Source organism: Protomyctophum parallelum (assembly GCF_964188405.1).
Source record: "Protomyctophum parallelum genome assembly, chromosome: 8".
NCBI classification, from domain to species: Eukaryota; Metazoa; Chordata; class Actinopteri; order Myctophiformes; family Myctophidae; genus Protomyctophum; species Protomyctophum parallelum.
The window spans coordinates 43,878,108-43,886,112 of NC_139703.1; positions in this window are offsets into that span (position 1 = coordinate 43,878,108).

Sequence of the window (8,005 nt, forward strand, 5' to 3'; positions counted from 1 at the left end):
CTGAAGAGACAGACCCTCAGTACCATGTCAGTATATTACGGTCAATATCATGTCAGTGCCATCAGTTCCATGTCAGTATCACAGTCAATATCATGTCAGTATCATCAGTACCATGTCAGTATCACGGTCAATATCATGTCAGTACCATCAGTTCCATGTCAGTATCACGGTCAATATCATGTCAGTATCATCAGTACCATGTCAGTATCACGGTCAATATCATGTCAGTATCATCAGTACCATGTCAGTATCATCACCACGATGAATAATAATTTCACTATCATATTATATTGTAATTAAAATGAGCTGTGCCTGCCATCAGTCAGTTTTTTGTTTCACTTTTCAGCTGAAGCAGTGATGTCAAGTACCCTCCCACTTCATTAATCTTGCAACATATGGCAAACAACTTGAGACAGCCACTATGCAAACATGGTAAATTCACTCCAATCCCCATCAATAAAATTGTGCTTTTACATATTTTGTGCAGATTAGCTACACAACTGAGATTTATTCATTTCATGAGCTTTTGTTTGTACAGTCAGGCTAATTGTGTTCCTCTATTTCAATGGAATGATTAAGTAAACTGGCTTTAGTTTGCCCTCATCTTAAAGTTAGCATGTTTGTGGTAGTGATTCAGGGGGAAGAGGAGATAGCGGGGTCATGGAATGATATATGTGTCTGTTGTGTAGGCCGTCAAACTAGCCACAAATCATTCATTCTTCTGCCGAGGGGTTTCAGATAAATAATAATTGTGCTCATCAGTGCACCCACACCCCTCAATGACCCCCAGGGGGGTCCCCAGAAAAATTAATATAGTAATATAGTATAGAAATCTGTTTAACAACTTTAACTCATACTCAGCCATGGCTATGGCTATTTGAAAAAAGCTGATCTTCAAGCCCACACATTGTCAGCTTGTAGAGATCGTCTATTTTGTGTTTTAACAACACAAATCTTATGGGGGTTCCCTGGCAACAATATTTTTAGATGGGGGTCTTGGCTAAAATACATTTGGGGGTCTTTGACATCTTCAACCGTTCCCTTTAATGTCTGTTAATATAATTTTTGCATTAAGCAATGTCTCCCACTCTCCTCTTCTTGCTGGTTTGTTGTTAAGTCTAGATTGATTAATAGATGCTTTCCATTGTTTTAACTTGACTTTCCCCAGACATAACTTTTAAACAGAGGACTTTGCTCTGAGGCATGACTTGTCTTGTTGGCTAGGTCAACATCAAATATTTAACCTGAAATATGCTTTGGAAATTGGAGCTAATGATTAGTGAATTTATATTATTGCACAAGTAAAGGTTGCAGCTCGATTAGCTGTTATTGCTTAGTATCCAAACAGGAACATTCCACTTAATTAAAAAAAATACATACTGACAGTAGAAAGCATTGTGTCTTGTGAGGGGGAATAGCTAGTTTAACATTCAGTTACTGGTTTCCTAACTGGTTGGAATGGCATGATTCTTGCATCACTCTGACCCCTTTTCCACCGGATGGTTCCCAATGGGAACCGGTTCAGTTCTTTTTGGTTTTTAGTCCATGAGCCAGAGCTCCAAAATTGGTGGGCAAACTATACCCTGTATTAAATTGTTTATAGGATCAATACAAGTAAATTAATACATGATAACCCTTCCACAGTAGTAGCTTTTTCATATTTTTGATTATTTTGCATATTGTCCTACATAATGCCTCATTTGCATATTTAAAAATGTAAAATTTGTAATACAATAAATCATTGTCTTCGTGTAAGTACTCAATTGGGGAAGTTTAATGGCGATAACAATCTAATATAGGTATGGTTTTGCCCACTCAATTCATAATTAACGTTTCAATTTTGGAGCTCTGGCTCATGGACTAAAAACCAAAAAGAACTGAACCGGTTCCCACTGGGAACCATCCGGTGGAAAAGGGGCCTCTGTGTGGAATGTTGCATAGTATAGTCTTGCCTAGTCATATTCTGTGCTTGTTTGTGCTGGTAACTTCGTTAATGATTGACTGCATGACCTGACCGACCAGGCCTACCTGACTGTTACGCTGGTGGTTTTCTCTGTAGGTGTGTCTATTTCTTAATTCCCCCCCCCCCCCCCCCCTTTTTTTTTGTTGTGAAGGAGAGCTGCCAGCTCACATTTATGTGGGCTGGTGCACATACAGGCCTATAAGCAGGAGTCTCATTCTGTGCCCTCTCTGGGCATATAGATTGTGCATGTTTATTTGTATGTGTTTGTGTGCATGTGCATTTGTATTCTTAGCAATGGGAATGTTGTAATACAATATAATAGATGCCCTAAAATGTACATAGTTTGATTTGTCTTTGTGGTCCCAACTTGTCTCCTCCCCTATTCTCTTCTGAAGAGAAAGTCTTACCTAATCTTGTCCACAGGGGGGCAGCACCGAACCATAAAATAATTATTAACGCCTCTCCAAGTAGCCTATTCATATTCCTCTTTGATAGCTCAGTTCATTCTCTAGTCTAAACTCAAACACAACTTCAAAGACAGCTCAAAAGTCATGCCATGTATTCTCAACGAAATCTCCAGTGACTCAGTTAATGGGACCTCCTTTAAATTGACCTCAAGATTTAAAGCTTTGCAGTTCTGTAGCAGCTCTTTAAAGAAGTATGTTGGTGAGGGTACATAGGGAAGGGAGAGGAGGCAGTGTGAAAGTTTAACCACTTAATTTGCACCTAATATCCATCCATCTTCAACCGCTTATTCGTAGTCGGGTCATGGGGGCAACAGCTCCAGACTTCCCTCTCCAGAGCAACATTAGTAACTTCCTCCTGGAGGATCCCAAGGCGTTCCAAGGACAGCGTGGCGATGTAATCCCTCCATCTGGTCCTTGGTCTGCCCCGGGGTCTCCAAATGTGCGACAATAATGGAAAGGAAAAGCATAATTTTCCTTTTTTTTAGTACTACTATTCGTGTATATTCTTTTGTAGCGCATTCTTGCGAACCATGTCACACAAACATTTCGCTGCTTGTACCTGTGAGTGAGTGACAAATAATAAATAATAAATAATAAATAATAAATAATAAATAATAAATAATAAATAATAAATAATAAATAATAAATAATAAAAACCTTTGAAGTGATGCAAGTACTGGGAGCTGATGGTAGGTGTTGTGCTCCACCTTTTCCAATACAGACAATAAGCCAACTCTGACATAGGAAGTATCTTACCTAATTAAAATCCTTTCAATGTGGCCTGGGCTGGCTTAGCGGTCCAGGCACCTTGGATGATAATCAAGCATGACAGTGTGTTACGGGTTCGAGTCCCGATCCCGACGAACTTTACTATGTGTCTTCCCCGCAATCGCTCTCCCTGTTTCCTGTCTACCTAGTACCTACTATACTTCTATCAATAAAAAGCCCCCCAAAAGATATATATATATAAAAAAAAGAATTCAATGCTGCATGGTGTGAGAGCAATTTCATAGAAATAATATACTAATTAAGACAGTGTAGTCTTCTTAGACAACACATTGAGTGAAAAGTAAATGTTTCTGAGAAATACACTGATTTACCGTAATTTATCATTAATGGGCCCAACCAGGGAGTAAATAATGGTCAGTAACTTCATAAACATTGTAGGCAAATCCATACAAATTTAGAAGTTCTGGGAAAAGCAAAGCTTTTTCTTAGATCACGCAGATGTTAATTTTGTACTTGATTAGTTTCAGAAACCTGGCAATGTGTTTGCTATTTAGCTCTTTAAAAGAGAATGTATATTTTCTCTGGTTAGACTTGTTTGCTGTGTATATATTGGCAGTGAAAAGGATGCTCTGTGCATCTGTATGCTCTTTACGTGATGGATATGCAGGGTCCCAGGCCACAGTAGAGTAATTATAACTTACAGTATGTGTCCAGTATGCATGGTCCGAGTCTATTGGCCGACAGTTATCCACAGTGGGGTCACTGCCGTGTATCCAGGCAGAGTGTATTTTCATACTGGTAGAGATTCATTGGCTATAAATAAATGCCATGCACACTGCGTCCTCCATTGAGTTTCCTTGAATAACTTGAAACACCTGCCCTGTCCCCTAACACACACACACACACACACACACACACACACACACACACACACACACACACACACACACACACACACACACACACACACACACACACACACACACACACACACACACACACACACACACACACACACACACACAGTCACACACACACAAACAAACACACACATGTGCACACATGCACACGCACGCATGGACACTCATGCAATCTTCCCATCTCTGTCTCTCTCTCTCTCTCTCTCTCTCTCAAACACGTGAACTTTTGGCTGAGGGCATAGAGAGGACCCGATTCAAATTAAAATGTTAAGTAGTAATTCAACCTACGTTTACTCTCTTCCTGTCGTCCTAGTCTGCACAACAAATGAAAGAGTTGCTTTTGGCACCTTGTTAATTGCAGTGTGTAGATATCCCAGAGCCGAACTGTGAATGACTGACCAGAGAGTTGCTTTTGGATTGCAGAGGCCCCACCGCTGTCTCTGTCCAAGCCTGTCAGCTGTGTCCTGAGTCTGAATCTAAGATGATGATGACGTTGACGATGATGAGATCACATAGAGATAATTATAACTATAATCATGATTTATTTTACTTGGTCGTACGAAGGTGACGTATGTTTTTGTACTGACATTCATTGTAGCAGATCTACAAGCTGGACTTTGAGGTGGTCTTCATCATTGTACAATGGAGCATAAATTGGGCATGAAAATGAGTTGTGAAAGTGTGTGTGAGTGTGTGTGTGTGTGTGTGTGTGTGTGTGTGTGTGTGTGTGTGTGTGTGTGTGTTTGTGTGTATACATGCATGTGCATGTGCACTCTGAAACCCCCACCACACGTATAAACGGTACTTTTTGGCCAAAAGGGGATTTTGTTTCCACCGGAAAATAAATACTTTTAGTTACTCCGCTGCGCCTTCTACCGATATTGCCCAGAGAATTGCCTCATAGAGAATATTTTTCCTCTGCTGAAAAGAAATCCCTTTCTGGCAAAAAAGTACCATTATACGTGTGGTGGGGGGCTCAGAGTGCTTCCACTAAGGAAAGTAGGCTTTCTAATGACACAACCCGCCTTTGTTTTGGTGAGTAGCAAAAACTTTCTTTTTATTTACGCTAAAGACAAGAGGCTGGTCTGCATTCATGCGAGCAGCGGAAGTCGAGAGTAACATAGCTCTAAATGCAACGCATTAGAGATATGGACCAGAGCTATCTTCCCCCCATCTCTCTCCCCCTTTCCTGTCACATTATTGTACCCTATCAAAAAAGCCATAAAATATATCTTAAAAAAGCTAAGCAACTAAAACTAAAACTAAAACTTAATATATTAAGTGTAAAATATAAGTGTAAACTGTAAATACAGGCATCAAGGCCTGACAAAATACATTTGTCAACTAAATCAACTGTAGATGTAGTCGACTAAAACTAGAATGAAACAAACATTTCAGATGACTAAAATAAGACATTCAAAAGGCCATAACTAAAACTAAAACACATGCTGTGCTACAAAAAGGTATACACGTGTGTGTGTGTGTGTGTGTGTGTGTGTGTGTGTGTGTGTGTGTGTGTGTGTGTGTGTGTGTGTGTGCATGCATGAGTGTGACATGAATTTCTCTGATCGTGTGAGTGTATGCACATGCATGTCATTGTCACATGCATGTGCATGTGCATACCTTACCTTGCATGCGTTTGCATTCTGTCACTTGTGGCTTTACGCCTTTGTGACTGTCCCTACTAAAACGTGTTCACCTTGGCACTGCCTGGTAGTGGGGATGGCAGGACTGACAGCTACTGGCCAGGCCTCAGGGTATAAAGATAATATACAGCCCTGTTAATAATGAGAATCTCACAACACTGCCAGTCTTCAGACCCACATGGCTTACGTAATAACATTAAATTACAGAGGAAAGGGAGACTGGAGGGTAAGAACAAGTACTGTGCCACAGTGCCAAGGGATGAAAGAACCTTTACTGGAATTAAGTATACGTCATCAGAGAGCATCAGGGTGAATGACACAGATCCAACAAAATTCCTGACATAAACCTGTTGACCGTTGCAGTAAAAAGGCAAGAAGCAACTGTGATTCAATTTACAATTTACAATTTAGGCATTTAGCAGACGCTCTTAATCCAGAGCGATTTACAATAATCAAGAACAAAAGCATGGGAAATACATCACAAAAGCATTTATCATAAAACATGCGTAAGCTAAGAAAGTAACAGTGGAATATCTATATTATGAGACTATACATATAAACTATATATATATACTACTATGCTATACGTATGTACTATGGCGTGCTATGACTATATACAATGCAATTATAGTGCCGTCTACATAACATGCTATAAGTCTGTATCAGATGCTATCTAAGTCTACAGAAATGCTATCTAAGGGGGGTAGGGTAAGTGCTATGGGCCATGATGGAGTCTAAAAAGGTGGGTTTTCAGACTACGGCGGAAGATTGGGAGTGATGCTGCAGTTCTGACTGCAATGGGGAGTGCATTCCACAGTTTTGGAGCCAGAAGGGAGAAGAAGAATTATATTTTTGTGTGCAGCAAAATCCCTGAACCCTCCTTTAGTGTCTTAAGAGGCAAGATGTTTTTAATAGTCACTCTGCGGTCCTGGTCCAGCTGAGAACACACGCCTCCTTGTGGTCACAGAGAGCACTGCATGCACTGATTTGAAGTGGTGCAGGGGTCAGGGGCCAGTTGATCCAACATAGAACCGGTCTGATCCACTTTCCTGTGCTCTGGGAGTGGGGACCAGGGTCTCAGCCGGCCACACTCTCCTCAATCACACCCTGTCTATAGGGGCCACAGTTATTCACATGCTGTGTATTTTTTATCAGTGTCACTTTCATACATAGTAGTACGTTGGTGTTGTGAATGGGAGGGATGCGTGCCAAATATGCATAACAGCAATGTCTCTTCCTGCAGGCTGTCCTGGTTGGAGTGCTGGGATTATGCTCGTCGTCTTTAACGCGTGACATGATGACAAGCGGGTTAATATTAGATGTCCCATTCTGACTCAGAAAATAGGGTGTGCGCCTCTGTGTGCGAGTGTGTGTGACTGTGTGTGTTCTTGATTCAATTTAGCGTTTCAGTTTGTCTAACATGCTCAACCATACACACACACGTGAATGCGCGCACATACACACATACACACATACTGTACACACATACACAAAAATTTACACGCATTGACGTCACGTGTCACGCAGGCAGGCAGGCAGGCAGGCAGGCAGGCAGTCACGCACGCACGCACGCACACACACACACACACACACACACACACACACACACACACACACACACACACACACACACACACACACACACACACACACACACATACACACACACAGGTCTTCGTGCATGTGGTCTAAAGTCATTACTGAGAGAGAAACATTGAGCCAGTTTGTATGCCTGCGTCAGCGTCACTTAGGAAGTCTGTATTCAACGTGAATGATACACTGTCAAGGTTCCATGGCAGAGCAGGTGTTTCCCCTCCCAGCATTCCCACTATGTCACAGTGAAAGGCGTCCCAGCTGTTTGCTCCCATTAGTCCCTTCCATCTTATAAATCCCTGCCATCACGCACGCACGCACGCACGCACTCACGCACCATGCAAATTACTGTAATCAGACATTTTCAATTCACACATAAGCTGTTAAACACCTGGTTACCGTATAGCATTTGGTGAGGCAAATCTATATAGTACCTTGACATGCACATGTACCTGTTCATGCACAGAGTTTTTAGTGAAAAGCAGCTGAGGTTGCGATTGTGTTTAATCTAAAGTTTTGGCCAAGTTGAGACACAGGAGGCCATGGAAACCAAGGTTACCCAAAGTCTCCCGGGCCAAAGCACTTGTTTTAGAGTGGAACATAAATTAGAAACATCTCGTAGAATTGTCTTATGCCAGAGACAATTTCACTTACTGCTAGAGAACTGTGCCAAGTCAAACCATTAGT